Here is a 16,202-nt window from a genome sequence, read left to right on the forward strand (position 1 = left end):
TTGTGTGTATAAACACAAAGTATAGGTGTGTGTTTATAACACACAGATAGATATGTGTGTGTGTACACATAAACATTGAGACAGTTCCTGCTATTACTTTCTTTGTTTACACACAAACACACAAGATCAATCAGGGCTAATTTCAGAGGGAAGGCGCTAGTATTCAGGAGGATCAGCAAAAGGCTTCCTGCAGAAGGCAGGATTCTAGCTGAGACTTGAAAGAATCAAGGAAAGTCAGAAGGAGATGAGAAGAGATTCCAAGTGAGGCCAAAGTCTCTGGGTTCTTTTAGTATAAGACCCAGTGCTACACGGAAGAGAAAAAAAATAAAAAGATGATCAAAATAAGTGGCACACTTTTTTTAAAAAGGGAGAGGCCATCTACTTCTAGTGAACAGCAAATGGCAGACGACGCCGGTGCTGCAGGAGGTGCAGGAGGCCCCGGAGGCCCTGGCGTTGGAGGCCCGGGCGGTGGAGGCCAAGGTCGAGGCCAGGCCGTGGTTGAGGCCAGGGCCATGGCCGCGGGGCCCAGGGAAGAAAGGCAGAAGACAAGGAGTGGGTTCCTGTCACTAAGCTGGGCCGGCTAGTCAAGGACATGAAGATCAAGTCTTTGGAAGAGATCTATCTTTTCTCCCTTCCTATCAAGGAGTCTGAAATCATAGATTTCTTCCTGGGATCTTCATTGAAAGATGAGGTTCTGAAGATCATGCCTGTTCAGAAACAAACTAGAGCTGGACAACGTACAGGCTTTTGTGGCCATTGGTGACTACAATGGCCATGTTGGTCTGGGTGTCAAGTGCTCCAAGGAAGTGGCCACAGCTATTCATGGTTCTATCATTCTGGCCAAGCTGTCCATCGTTCCTGTGAGACGTGGCTACTGGGGGAACAAGATTGGCAAACCTCACACAGTACCCTGCTAGGTCACTGGGCGATGTGGGTCAGTTCTGGTGCACCTGATCCCCGCCCCTAGAGGCACTGGCATTGTCTCAGCTCCTGTGCCCAAGAAGCTGCTGCTGATGGCTGGAATTGATGACTGCTACACTTCTGTGAGAGGCTGTACTGCCACTCTGGGCAACTTCGATAAAGCTACCTTTGATGCCATCTCCAAAACTTACAGCTATCTAACCCCAGACCTGTGGAAGGAGACTGTGTTCACTAAGTCTCCTTATCAGGAATTCACTGACCATCTTGTGAAGACTCACACTGGAGTATCTGTCCAGAGGACCCAGGCAGCTGCTGTGGCAACCACATAGATGGCTTTTTATAAACAAATAAATTGAACTATGCCTGCTAAAAAATAAATAAAAAGGGAGAGGCTAGGGGCGGCTAGGTGATGAAGTGAATAGAGCATCAGCCCTGGATTAAGGAGGACCTGAGTTCAAATCTGACCTCAGACACTTGACACACTTATTAGCCTGTGACTTTGAGCAAGTCACTTAACCCCAATAGCCCCCCAAAGAAAAAAAAGGGAGAGGCTATGAATCTGCTATTTTCTGTCATGATCAAACCAGATTTGCCATACTGTCATCTGTCCCATTAGAAAGTGATCACAAAAAAAAATTTTTTTTAATTTAAAAAAGAAAGTAATAGCAGGAACTGTCTCAATTTTCTATATAGATCCCCAGAACCCAACACAATACTTGGCATATAACAGAGCAAATGCTTAACAAATGCTTTTTTAATCATTTTGGGAGTCACAGTCTTGACACACAGGGCCATATTCATAGGAGAGTGATCAGGGTGATCAGGCTTCTGAAGATCCTTTCACATGAAGATAAGCTGAGGAAAATGGGAATGTTTATCCTAGAGAAGAGAAGTAGGATGGAGTGGGATACTGTATCTGGAAGAGCTATTAGGATCATTCTATTTGACCTTAGAGGGTGGGGCAAAGTGGAGAGTTCATAGAGGGTACAAATGTAGGTACAATATAAAAAGGAAAAGCTTCTAATCCTTAGAGATGCCCTAAAATGGAACAGGCTGTCCTGGAAATCGTGGGGTTTCCCCTTCACTGGAAGTTTTTAAATGGGCGTGGGCTGTCAAGGAGATTTCTGCCCAGGAGGTGAGAACTAGACGCTTTCTAGGATTCCTTCCAACTAAGACATTGAACACTGTGTCTTCAGAGATAACATGAACATAAGGATTTGACAGAGGGTGGTGGGGTCAGCTCTCTGAGCCAGGGTACCCATTCCCTGCTCCCAGAAGATTAGAGGCTCATTCATCCGGAACCAGATTTCCAGCACCCCGTCTCAGGTACCCTCCATCTTTCCCAGAAGTGCTCAGTCCTGTAACCAGGTAGCCTCTGCAGCAAGGCGAAGGACTAAGGGAGGAAAGCGCACTTTGATAGACAGACTGGAGTTGGAGAGCTGGAGGGGGAGCCCCCCAGGAAAGGATCTATGCACTCCCAGGGAGCTCTCGCCTCACCGGGAAGCAGAGATTGAACCACCTAAGCGCCATGCATGGCACGCCGACGTTTCCTCTCTGTGTGGCCACGGGCGGGACTGAACCTGTTCTCTCATCTGAAAATGAGCGTCTCTGGGATCCCTCCCAGCTCCCAGGTCTGCGTAGGACCCTCGGAGATGAAGTTTTCTTTTCTCTAGGTGGCAGTTTTCTCATCTCTAAATGGAGCGGTTTACAACTGCCCCATAACTTAGAGAATTCGGGGGAGCCTGCCTAAACTCAAAGCTGCTACTAAGTGTCCACAAAGGTTGTCTAGGTTCTGGGTTCAGGCAGCCCTCTTTGCAATCCACAAGGGGCTTCTCGCCTAACACAGAGCCAGCGAGCACTGGGGCAGTGCTTACTGAAGTGAATACCACTGCGACAGAGAGAGAAGAAAAAAGACAAGAATCACCCAAGCATCACCCACGCCACGCCAGAGCCCCAAGCCGAACTACCACTCCCAGAATGCACCGAGAGTCAAAGTGCCGCCGCTACACTACATTTCCCAGACGCCTCCGCGGGGCTCCTCCGCTTCCAGCCTGGGCGTTCTCCGCTTTTCCTCTTCCAGCCTCCAGTGTAACAGCCTTGCGGTCCGTTCTGGGTGGGCCTGGAGGCGCAGGGGCGGAGGGTATGGTGAGGATGTGGACGGGAGAAGGGACCCTGCTGGGCTGGGGGCGGCTCCCAGTCCCTTCTCCCCGCAGGCGCTCCACCCGAGGATGCTGAGCTGATCTGCGTGACCGCAGTGCAGACGTGTGGCCGCTTAGGGCCGCACATGTTCTAATCGTGTGGCCCGCAGCGCCACCATGTGGCCGCCGTGTGCATAGTCAGACTCTAGGAATCTAGTCTAACCTCAGCGCCATCGTGTGGCCAGTATGTGTATGTCCTAAGGTTCTATCCTAGCTGTGTTAGCAATGTGTGCTTGGGTTAAGGCTCTGTGCTAATTTACGTGACCACAGCGCCATCGTGTGGCTACTTTATGTAGCCAGGGTTCCTGTTCTAACTGACATCTTCAGCATCTCTGTGTGGCCACTAGAGCCATAGCAACCCTACGCAGCCACAGCATCACCACGTGACCACAGTGTATAGATCCTAGGTCTCTAGGTTTCTAGCCTGTGCATAGGGCCTGGGTCTGCATCCTAAATACTTACTCAAGTGCCACCATTTGGCCACTGTCGGTTTTCTAACTTGCAAATCCTCAATGCCGTCATGTTTATGTCCTGGGATTCCAGTCTGATCATCAGGCTACCCATCCTTCGGCTAGTCTGCACACTGTGGTGCATTCTAAGCTTTGTTATTACAGCTCTGGATTATGGCTTGTCTGGCCTTTTTTTATACGTCCAGGGCCTCTGCCTTGGCCAGAGTGTCTGAAATACCACCCTGTGGCCAGTATATTCCTTGATAATCAGCAGGTTCTGTACATCCATTGTTGGTGGAGTTGTGAACTGATTCAACCATTCTGGAGAGCAATCTGGAACTATGTCAAAGGGCTATAAATAAGTGCATACCCTTTGACCCAGCAATACCATTTCTAGGGTTATATACCAAAGAGATCAGAGAAATGGGAGGAGGACCCATATGTACAAAAATATTCATAGCAGCTTTTTTTGTGGTGGCAAAGAACTGAAAATCAAGGGGATGCCCATCAATTGGGGAATGGCTGAACAAGTTGTGGTATATGAATGTAATGGAATACTATTGTACTATAAGAAATGAGGAGCAGATGGACTTCAGAATAACCTAGAGAGACCTACATAAACTGATGCTGAGTGGGAAGAGCAGAATAAGAAGAAATCTGTACACAATCACAGACACAATGTATGTGTGATGACCGTCAATAGACTGGGTCCCTCTCAGCAATGTAAGGTTATAAGACAACTCCAAAAGACTCATGATCAAAAGATATATCCACATCCAGAGAAAGAACTATAGAGTCTGAATGCAGAGTGAAGCAAACTACTTGCTGTTTCTTTTTCTTGTTTTGTTTTGTTTCCTCTTTCCCACTGATCATTCCATCGGTTATAATCCTTCTTTACAACCTAATGATTAATGTGAAGATATTTGTAGATCTATATTTGAGTGTATGCTGACATGATGGTGGCGGGGTGAGGAGAGGGAGGGGAGAAAATTTGAAACTCAAGGGACTGTGGAACTGAATGTTGTAAACTAAAAATTAAATAAACAAATTAATTTAAAATAAAAAATAATTTAAAAAAAAACACAGCCGGAGTCCCAGAAAAAAAAGGGCCCAGCTAATGAAAGACATTGACCTTAACCTGGTAGTCCCCAGTTCCACTGTGGGATAGTAAAGAACCTGGTGTCTGGATCATAAAAGGTTTGGGAGAGCTTATCCCGAATAAAAGAAGACTTATGGGGAACATGATCAAATACGTCAGATTTATTTGTCACTTGGAAGAGATCTGTTATGCTTGAGAGCAGAAGTGGGAGCACTGGGAAGACATTGCAGGGTGAGATCTTGGCTTCACAAAAAGAAAAATTTGCTAACTATTAGAGCTGGTCAAAAGGGCAATTTACCTTTCACAATGGAGTTAAAGTCAGAAGACCCAGGTTCAAATCATGATTCTCAGTTACTGCCTGTGTAGTACTGGGCTAGTCATCTAACTTCTCTGGGCCTGCTTTCTCACCTGGAAAACATGAGAGTGTTGGATGAGGTGGCTTTTAAGGTCCCTTCCAGTTCTAAATCTATAGTCCTGCGATCCTGATCCTCAGGAGATAGTGAGCTCTCCATCAGTGGAAGTCTCGAAGATAACCAATCATTAGTCTGGTTGTAGAGGGGGTTTCTTTTCAGGCAGACATTGGACACAAGATCTTCTAGGCTCAGAGCCTTAGGAAATAAACTCTGAGGGCAGAAGTATGCCCTGGGAGACAGCAGAGACCTGAGGTCCCTCCACATTTCAGGGGAGTCAAAGGAGTGCATTCTGTTCTTGCTGGTGCTGGAGTCAGCCCTGAGCAGCCTGCCTGGGAGCTCTTAGACCAACAGTGAGGAGGTTGTGACTCAGGAGGGTTGAACCAAAATGCCTGGAGGGAGAGATGAGAACTCCACTCTGCTTGTTTCAGTCATGTCCAACTCTTCATGATCCCTTTTGGGGTTTTCTTGGCAAGATACTGGAGTTATTTGCCATTTCCTTCTCCAGCTCATTTTGTAGATCAGGAAACTGAGGCAATGACTTGCCCAGGGTCATACAGCTAGTAAATGTCTAAGACCAGATTTGAACTCAGGAAGATAAGTCTTCCTGACTTCAGGCCCAGCATTCTATCCACTATGCCACCTAGCTGCCCTTATCATCTGTCATAGTTATCTGTATATTTGTAACTTATCCATATACTAGTCTTTGACTTCCATGGAACATATACCATGTCTTAGCTAAACTTTGTGCACAGTGATATGTACCTAGTAGGTCTTTAATAAATATTTGTTATAGTATATTGTTGTGTATTTATTATGGGAATTTCCAGCCTGGACTGGTGTAGGCTTCCCTCATACTTCCCTTCAATTCCCCCAACTATGCCTTCCCTGGACTCTGTCCATCCCCCAAAGGAGGCAGAAAGGGCATCTGGGCTCCAGGCAGTCCAGTCCCAGGTGAGTTGGGCTTCTCTGTCCTGAAATGCCCTCTCGTGGCTTAAGCGCCTTTCTTTCCTTATCCCAGAGCTTCTCTGCCCAACAAAGCTTGATTCTTGGACCTGACTCCCTCACTGCTTTTCCATCAGGAGAAGGGCACAAAGCTGGAAGAGAAATCAAGCTAATACATTGGATGGCAGAATCAGGATTCAAAATAAATATATTCAGTCTGTAACAATGAGACAGAAACTAATTGGATAAAAGTCTAATGGAGATAAATGTGAAATCCTTCACATGGGTTCAAAAAGTCATCTGTCCAGTCCAGCTGTGGAGAAGGCAGCAAGCTAGACTTTCCCTTGCTTGCTACTTAGCATGAACCAACAGTGGGATATGTCAGACAAAAGCATTCAGAGTCCTCAACTATCTTAACTAAAAACGTCTAGAGCCCAGAATAAGAGACATAATAATCCTGTTGTCCACTACTCTGGCCAGAACACACCTAGAGTTACAGAAAGAGGCTTGAGAAGCCAAGGATTATCCAGAAGAGAATGAAGAAGAAAGGTAGAAGGAGCTTGCCGTATAATGGTCAGCTAAAGGAGCTGGGAATATTTAATGGAGAGAAGATATGGAATAATAACAATATGGTAACATGCATTTATACAGCACTCTAAGGTTTACAAAATGTTTTACGTGGTTGTTCAGTTGTGTCTGACTCTCCGTGACCCTATTTATGGCTTTTCCTGGCAAAGATACCGGAGTGTTTTACCATTTCCTCCTCTAACTCATTTTACAGATGAGGAAACTAAGACAAACGGGGTTAAGTGACTTGCCCAGGGTCACACAGCTAGTAAGTGACTGAGATCACATTTTAACTCATCTTCCTGACTGCAGGCCAGGTGCTCTCTCTCCCCTGAACCACCTAGCTGAATGTCACGACAACCCTCCAGCATTTTCTCCACCTTCTCAGGGCTCCACATGTAGGGCTATGTAAGGGTTATGGGATTTAAAGATCTTCCATGCCCCATTGGACTTGCTGATGTAGCAGGAAGGGGTGGGGCAAGAGGAAGCGGAAGCCAAGCTAGAGTTCCTGCAGTGGCTAGCAATGGCAGTGACAGCGGCAGCAGCAGCAGAGGCAGCGGCAGTGGTAGTGGCCAAGGTGGAGGTGGAGGCGCAAACCCCTTTTTTGAGCCAGCCAGAATTTCTTCTAAGGACTCCTGCTGAGGACTACCAGGGGCCGGAGCTGCTAGGAGCACGCTTCCTGCATGCTGAGTAGTTGCTGTGAGTGGGGAGAGGAAGATCTTTGCCTAAGGTAGCCTGTTCTGTTTTAAAGGCTTGAGAATGTGGGTGCTTTCTACTTTACCTACTTGTGCCAATGTCATAACTACTCTGATGGCTTTGACTTTCTGGTTTTGGGACTCTTTTGGTATTTTAATAAATGTTCCAGCTTTATCGCCCATATAGAAAGCCTGATATATTTTGTGATTGATAACCACATCAGCATATTTGTAATTGCCGTAGGCATTGTGAATATTGCATTGCTGATATAGGCTAGCATGTGGAAAGGGGATTAAGTGTATTCTTGGCCCCACAGAGCAGAACAATGACTGGTGGGGGGTAAGTCCCCTAATGGCAGAGACTGTGCCAGATACACCATCCTGCACCCACTGTGGTGCCATTAAGAACTTAACAAGTGTTTGGTGAAGTGGGAAGGGAAGCTAAGGTTATTTTTAGAAAAGGAAGAGCCTCCTGACAAAAATCAAATCAGCTGCCTTGTGAGAAACCAAGGGCACTGATATGTCAAAAGGCCTTGAGATCATTCATCAAAAAGCATCTATTAAGCATTTACTAGGTGCTGGAGACACAAATACGATCCAGATTGTATTATAATAATACATTGTGTTATAATGTATTATAAAGATAAATTGAAGGAACTAGAACTTTCTAGCCTTCAGGAAACGAGACTCATGGGAAGGAAGGAAGGAAGGAGAGAGGGAGGGAGGGAGGAAGGAGGGAAAGAAGGAAACAAGCATGTATTAAGCACCTACTGTGTTCCAGGCACTATGCTAAGTGCTTTATAAAAATCTCATTTGAGCCTCACAACAACCCATTTTACAGTTGAAAAAACTGAGGCAGACAGGGGTTAAATTACTTGACAAGAGTCATATAACTAGTAAGTGTCTGAGATCAGATCTGAACTCTCCAGGCCCAGTGCTCTCTCTGCTGCACTATGAACATGGTAGCTGTGTTCAAGGATTCAAAAGTCAGTCATGTTTTTTTGTTTTTTGTTTTTGGGGGTTGGGTTTTTTTTTTTGCTTTTTGGAGGGCAATTGGGATTAAGTGACTTGCCCAGGGTCACACAGCTAGTTTTTGTGTTAAGTGTCTGAGGCTGGATCCAAACCCAGGTCCTCCAGACTCCAGGGCCAGTGCTCTATTCACTGCACCACCTTGCCACCCCCCAGTCATGTTTAAAAATAAAAAAGGTATTGGACTTTTCTGCTTGGACCCAGAGAATAGCATTGGGAGCAAAAGAGGAAAAGAGACAGGGTTGGACTGGAAATCAGGGGAAATATCCTAACTGTGAGAGCAACTGACCCTGAGTGGAATGGCCTGCTTCCCCTCACCAGAGGCCTTCAAGATAAATGTCCACTCGCTGAGTATATTGCAGTGGGGATTCTTTCCCTGGCATGGACTGGCCTCTGGAATCCCTTCCTTCACTGAGATTCTGCCAGTAAGGGAGCTCCTTTTGCTAGGAAGGATGAGATTAGTAGAATGCAAACTCCTTGAGGGCAGGGACTGTGTCATTTTGGATGTACATCCCCAGCCCCAAGCACAGTGCCAGGCAACACAGTCAACACTTATTGATTGATTGATGATTGATTACTGCAACTGAGGAGAAATTGGAGCCAGCCTATAGGGCACCCAATGGTATCAAACTCAAAAAGAAACCAATCTTTTCAGGTGACTATTGTCTTAGAAAACCACAAATTAACATTATCCATGTTGAATTCTAATGTTATTTACTTTGTTAAACATTTCCCATTTATGTTGTAGTCTGGTTCTAGTAGTCAAGGACATTTTATGGTCAGGGACACCTCTGCTCTGGGGTATCTTCAAAAATCCGAAATCATCTGATTCTTCTGGGAAGCTTTTCCTTGCTAATCCAACTCACTTTTCTTCTCTGAATCCTTGGGTGGTCACTTTCCAGTGTCCCATGATTTCAACCTTGATTATTTAAATATATGCATGTATTAGTCTCTTAGAGTTTCATGTTCAGGGGGGAGAAGGGAAGGAGGGATGGAGGATAGGACTTGTCCCCATTAAAAAGGGAAGAGAGTACAGTCTACAGAGTACCACAGAATCAATCTCAGTCAAAAGGGACCCCAAAGGGCTTCTAATCCAGTCCCTGCCAGAGAAGGAAACCCCTCTAGATGCCACCCCTGACAAATCTGGCTTGTCCTCTTTCCTCCCCACCTCTCACCATGATATGACCTTCAGCCTTCTCCCTCAGACCCCTGGGGTCCCTGGGTGAGCAGGAATGTGGTCCGTGTTTCAGGAATCCATGACATTCAAGGATGTGGCTGTGGACTTCACCCCCCAGGAGTGGGTGCAGCTGAACCCTGCTCAGAGGGAGCTGTACAGGGAAGTAATGCTAGAGAACTTCAAGAACCTGGTCTCCTTGGGTAGGAACAGCTTCTCACTACTCACAACTGACCCATCCAAGTCACTTCTTTTGGTGGTCATTCTTCTCCATTCCTACTAGTGGGAACAGAGAAGGAGGAGAAGAGCTTGGGATCAAGGTTCCTACCTTCCCAGTCCCCTTGGGCCCCAGAACCAGGACATTTCTGTCAAGTCAATGAGCATTTATTAAGCACCTATTATTTGCTGGACACTGTGCTAAGCACTGGGGATACAAAGAGAGAGGGGGAAATAGCCTTTGCTTTCAAGGAATTCACAATCTAGTGGGGGAAACAAGATGCAAGCAGCTATATACAAACAAGCCATGTGAAGATAAACTAAAAATAATCAGCAGAGGGAGGACATTAACATTGAGAACGGTAGGGTTTTAGCTGAGACTTGAAAGAAGTCAGAGAAGCCAAGGAGACGAGGAGTGGAGGGAGAGCATTCCAACATGGCGGACAGTCAGTGAAAATGCCCAGAGTTCTATTCTCTACTCCTCAGGAAAAGCTCAATGCTTTGTATGGGCAGAAATGAGACTTTTTCACTATGTAGCCCCTAAGGCTGTAGTTTTCCCATCTTCTGTTTCCCCAATTTAATGGCTTCCCCAAGGGACCAAGGAAGATGACTCCACTGGTGACGGGAAGGAAGGCCCTTCAGAAGTCTTCCCCATATTCCACCAGGCTTCTCTATTATCTTCTCTTCCCTGAAGACCTGGGGGCTAGACTGTAAGCCCCTTGAGAGCAGGAACTGTCTTATTTCAATTATGTCTCACCCTAGCACCAAGCATAGTGTTCTGCATGCTTTAAAAAGTACTTATCAAATTAATGTTGTTGTAATGGTGTTTAAAAAGTACTTATCAAATTAATGTTGTTGGATGAATGGAGTGGCTGTGGGATGGCTTTGTGTCCCAAGCCTGGCTTCTTTTCCCATAAACAGGCCTTCTAGTTTCTAAACCTGAAGTGATCTCCCAGCTGAAGAAAAGGAAGGAGCCTTGGGCCTGAAAGAGAGACAAGTCTAGAGCCATCTGTCCAGGTGAGTGAGGGCAGTGAGCAGCTGGTTGGGTGGGTGAGTGGTTGCTGTCCTTTGTTCTCGAAGAGGACCAAAATGACATCACTGTGTTAGAGTCAAGTTTTAATGTGTCCAGCTGTGACTGATCAGACAGAAATGCTCTCCCACAGGTTGGGCATGCAATCAGATATAGGATCTACAAATATCTTCACATTAATCACTAGCCAGGTTGTAAAGAAGGATTATAACCGATGGAATGATCAGTGGGAAAGAGGAAACAAAACAAAATGAGAAAAAGAAACACACCAAGTAGTTTGCTTCAATCTACATTCAGACTCCGCAGCTCTTTCTCTGGATGTGGATATCTCTTTCAATCATGAGTCTTTTGGGATTGACTTATATATCACTGCATTGCTGGGAAGAGCCCAGTCTATCAAAGTTAGTCATCACACATACGTTGTGTCTGTGATTATGTACAGATTTCTCCTGATTCTATTCTCCTCCCCTCAGCATCAGTTTATATAAGTCTCTCCAGGTTATTATGAAGTCCATCTGCTCCTTATTTCTTATAGCACAATACTATTCCATTACATTCATATGCCACAACTTGTTCAGCCATTCCCCAATTGATGTACATCCCCTTGATTTCCAATTCTTTGCCACCACAAAAAGAGCTGCTGTGAATATTTTTGTGCATACAGGTCCTCTTCCCACTTCTCTGATCTCTTTGGGATATAACCCTAGAAGTGGTATTGCTGGGTCAAAGGGTATGCACTTATTTATAGCCCTTTGGACATAGTTCCAGATTGTTCTCCAGAATGGTTGAATCAGTTCACAACTCCACCAGCAATGCATTAGTGTGCCAATTTTTCCACATCCTCTCCAGCATTTATCATTTTCCTGTTTTGTCATCTTAGCCAATCTGGCCAGTGAGATGTGGTACCTCAGAGTTGTTTTGATTTGCATTTCTCTGATCAATAGTGATTTAGAGCATTTTTTTCATATTCTTATAGATATCTTTAATTTCATCTTCTGAGAACTTCCTGTTCATATCCTTTGACCATTTATCAATTGAGGAGTGGCTTGCATTCTTATAGATTTGACTCATTTCTTTTTATATTTTAGAAATGAGGCCTTTATCAAAGACACTAGTTGTAAAATTTCTTTCCCAATTTTCCACTTCTCTCTTAATCTTGGTTACATTAGCTTTATTTGTACAGAAACTTTTCAATTTAATGTAATCAAAATTATCCATTTTGCATTTTATAATGCTCCCTAACTGTTGTTTCATCATAAAATCTTCCCCTCTCCATAGATCTTATAGGTAAACTATTCCTTTCTCTCCCAGATTGCTTACAGTATCAGCCTTTGTACCTAGATTGTGCACCCATTTCAACTTTATTTTGGTATACAGTGTTAGATATTGGTCTAAGCCCAATTTCTGCCATACATGTTCCAGTTTTCCCAGCAGTTTTTGTCAAATAGTAATTCCAAAGTTCTTATGAGAGACCTTGAGAGTGTCTTTGTATTGCTTCTTCTCACCACCATGTGAGCACCTGCCATCTGTAAGTTGTCCATAAAATAGTCTTATTGGCAAGCATACGTTTGGCATTCGAACAACGTGGCCAGCCCTTTGGAGTTGTGCACTCTGAAGCAGAGTTTAGATGTCAGCTCCCGTCTTTTTTTATATATTTCTTTTTACCTCTAAGTTAGTTGATGTGTTCCCTGCATATCCACCATGCCGTCTGAAGACAAATCTCATTATTCCTCACTACTAGAATTTTTTCCTTTCATGTCTTCAGAATTTCATTCTTGAAAATCTTCCATTCTTCCCAGGATTACATCCCCTCCAGCTGAGGCATCAGACACATGACCCACAGCCACCCCGTGTACACCACAGCCCCCTCAAGTGTGGCCAGAACCAAACTAAAATATAGTTCTTATCTGAGTTTAATGTGTTGATATATTAACTAAAAAAGAAATAAAATGTGGTTTTCTAAGTCAATATACAACCTGCAGGGGAACTTATGAATGGTTTAGTGACCCCAGTTTCTATTTTAATTTGAAACCACTGCCCTAGAGCATTTTACTCCATGGGATCCTATCTATCTTTTCTCTGAACTCTTTTGAGATCTGCTTTCCCAAAATCTAAGGTGCCTGTCAGACTACGCCTAGATTTTCTCTCCTCTATCACAAACTTTAGGATGCATTGGTCACTTGCCCCTGGGGTTCCCATAATTTCCATCCCAGCAATCAATACCCTCTCATTAGTGAGAATCAGATCCTGGATAGTATTTCCTTTGTTGTTCATCCACCTTCTGAAGAATGAAACTATAATCAAGGGTAAGTCAAGAAGTTATGACATAGTTGTTCCTTTTGGCAATGAGAGAGAGAGAGCTCTAGCAGATGTCCGGATAGTTGAGGTCTCATCACTGCTGTATTGTGCTATGTGCCAGACTTGTCATCTCTTTCTCAAACTTCTCATCGGTTTCCTCCTTCTGTCCAGGTGGTTTGTAGTTTACTCCCATAACAAGATCACTTTTCCTCCTTTGATTTTCACTTAGCCATCATGCTCCCCTCCTCTGGTTCCTGGATTTCCTCACGTGATTATATTGTCCTAATATACAGAGATACCCCACCCCTCCCCTTTTACCTAACCTATTATTTTAGACACAGTACATCCATACTGAGCCATAGTCCAGTTGCGGTTTTCATTCCGCCAAATTTCAGTGATACCTCTGAATATTTCCATATTAAGACCTCTAGTTCTTCTCACTTGTTGCCTAAACTCTGGACACTTGAGAGTGTCCTTGTATCACTTCTTCTGACCACCATGGTGACACTTGCCCTGTGTGAGTTCTGAATAAAACAGCCTTATTTACAAGCATATATTTGGAATATGAACAATAATTCTAGAGATACTTGAGGCCATGGGTTTTACTACTCGCTCCTTTCTCACAATTTATCTTCTGTGAATTTGCAGTGTCCCAGCTGCTTATTCCTTCTCTTTGTAGCTACTATTGGCATTCTTTTCTGCATCTTCTTTGTGTCTAGGAATCTGTCAACACCAAACTATAAGCCATGATCCACAAATGGAAATCCCATTCTCTGATACCACCATAGAACAGAGAAAGTAAGAGCTAAGAAAAATCTTAGCACCAAGCAAGGAGGGCCTATAGAACATAATGTCAGAGTTGGGAAAGTGCCTAGAACACAGAGTCTCAGAGTTTGGAGGGCCCTTAGAACACAGGATGTCAGAGCTGGGATAGACCTTAGAACACAGGATGTCAGGGCTGGGAGGCCCTTAGAACACAGGATGTCAGAGCTGGGAGGGCTCTTAGACCATAAACCATATGGGACTTGCCCAAGGACACTTAGCTAATTAGGAAAGGTAGCACTGATACCTCTTGCCTCCCTAGTGATTTTATATAGTCTTCACTTTCTTCATCTCTTCTGCCATGTATGTAAATGTGTTGACCTTACCTTCATCTTGAAAATATCTCCTCCCTTGTCTTTCAAGAACTCACATGACTTTACATTGTTTTCCTCTGCCTGTAACCAATCTAATTCCCTTCTTTCTGGTGATTACTGTATCTTTTCCCTGACATCAGTCACAGAGTCATTTCATATTTCCATCTGCTTAGGCCTAGAAGGAGCCTTTTCCCATGAACTTTCCTTCCCGGTCTTCCTCAGTGATGCCAAATTCACCTGAGCTCACCCTTTCTCATCTCTCACCATGGCCAAATTCTGCTGAGCTCAGCTCTGTTTTGGGTGGGTAAAAATAACCCTTTTTTGATTCCCATCTGTTTTCTAGAACCAGTCATGGTGGATCATACTCCTCCCTCTGCTTATCCTCTGCCCTTAGATCATGGCTTTTGATTTGCCCCAGCTATTCCTAATTATCCAGCTCCGACTGACTGGTGAGTCAGTCACAGAAATAGGAAATTTTGGAATTGGGAAGAAACCTCAGAAATCATCTCTTCTTCATCAGCATTCTGAAGATAAAACTAGAAGCTGAGGGAGTTGAACTGAGTCTTTCAAAGCTCCACAGCTGGCTTCAGTATCACTCAGCAACCCGACTATTTAAAGGAAAGACAGTTTTGCAGCACAACCATCAAGTATCAAGCCCCTCGTGTGTCCTTATAATTCTTTGAATCTCTTCTCTCCTTGATTCATTTTATCTGGTTGACTGCTGAATTCTATCAGTCTTTTCTATGAGACATTTACCCTAGATGGGTAGTTTCATCTCTATGTCCTCTAGCCCATGACCTTTCTTTTTTTTTTTTTAAGCAATTCAGGGTTAAGTAACTTGCTCAAGGTTACACGGCCAGTTATTTCTGGGTGTGGTGCTAAGTATCTGAGCCCGGATTCGATCCCCAGGTCATCCCGACATCCAGTGCTCTTACTTGCTGAGCCACCTGACCCCCCCAAGCCCATGACCTTTCTAAAGATCCCCCCCACTCTGTTCCATCTTCTATCAATCCTTCCCACACACAACCACCAGGTGAATCTACATAAGATATATCTTTTATCATCTTACTCTTCTGCTCAAGAATCTACAATGAATCCCTATTGCCTGAAGTCTGAATTTCCCTGTCTGGCTCTTGAGACCCTTCATAAACTGATCCCATACAAGGTCATTTACCTTCCAGTCTTCTGGACTTCCCCACTGCACTGTCCTGGGCCCCACCATCCTCACCATCACCAAGGCTCACTCTGTGTTGTCTTCAACTCCATTCATCCCCCACATCCAGCCTGTCACCAACTCCTGTCATTTCTATCTTCACATCTCTCTTATGAGTCCCCTTCTCTCCACTCATAGCCACCAGCAGAGGTCAGATCCTAACCCTCTCATGCATGGACTATTACAACAACCCTCATATTCTAAGCGATGGGCAGGATTGGATTTCTTTTTATTAATTGTACCCCCACTGCTTAGTACAGTGCCAGCACATAGTAGGCATTTAATCAATGTTTATTGGATTTAATCAACTGGTCTCCCAGCCAAAAGTCTCTCCTCAGTCTAGTCCATCCCTTATGCAGCTGCCACAGTGACTTTTCTAAAGCATAAACATGACCATATCACCTCCCCTACCCCTCCCACTCAGTTAACTCTGTTGGCTCCTGATTACCTCCAGGATCCAATATAAAGTCCTCTGTTTGGTATTTAAAACCCACTAGCCCCTGTTCTGATCTTGGAGATTTTCCTGGGCCACTAAGAATTTAAGTTACCTTCCCAGAGTCACAAACCACTATGTATCAGAAGCCCGGCTTGAACGCAGAACATCCTTGTTACTAGGTGAATTCATCTCTAGTTTCTGTGTCTTGGCACTCCTCAAATGAAAGAATGAGGACTGAAATGTAAACTTAAATGTGGGATACATACAGACCCTCAAGTGATGACAGGTTGATTGAGACATTCCTTCAGGGTCCAACAGGCAGGGTGGGGATCAACCCTGTCTCTCTCTCTCTCTCTCTCTCTCTCTCTCTCTCTCTCTCTCTCTCT

At 44.5% G+C, this 16,202-nt stretch overlaps 1 pseudogene; it reads left to right on the forward strand.

The window, feature by feature from the left end:
• The first annotated feature begins 398 nt into the window (after window positions 1–398).
• Window positions 399–1,265, forward strand: LOC138142469 (small ribosomal subunit protein uS5 pseudogene; annotated as a pseudogene).
• Window positions 1,266–16,202: the final 14,937 nt, after the last annotated feature.

This window comes from Petaurus breviceps, unplaced genomic scaffold, assembly GCF_028583685.1.
Source record: "Petaurus breviceps papuanus isolate PSGF00001 unplaced genomic scaffold, PetGlider_PUasm1.0 103, whole genome shotgun sequence".
NCBI lineage: Eukaryota > Metazoa > Chordata > Mammalia > Diprotodontia > Petauridae > Petaurus > Petaurus breviceps.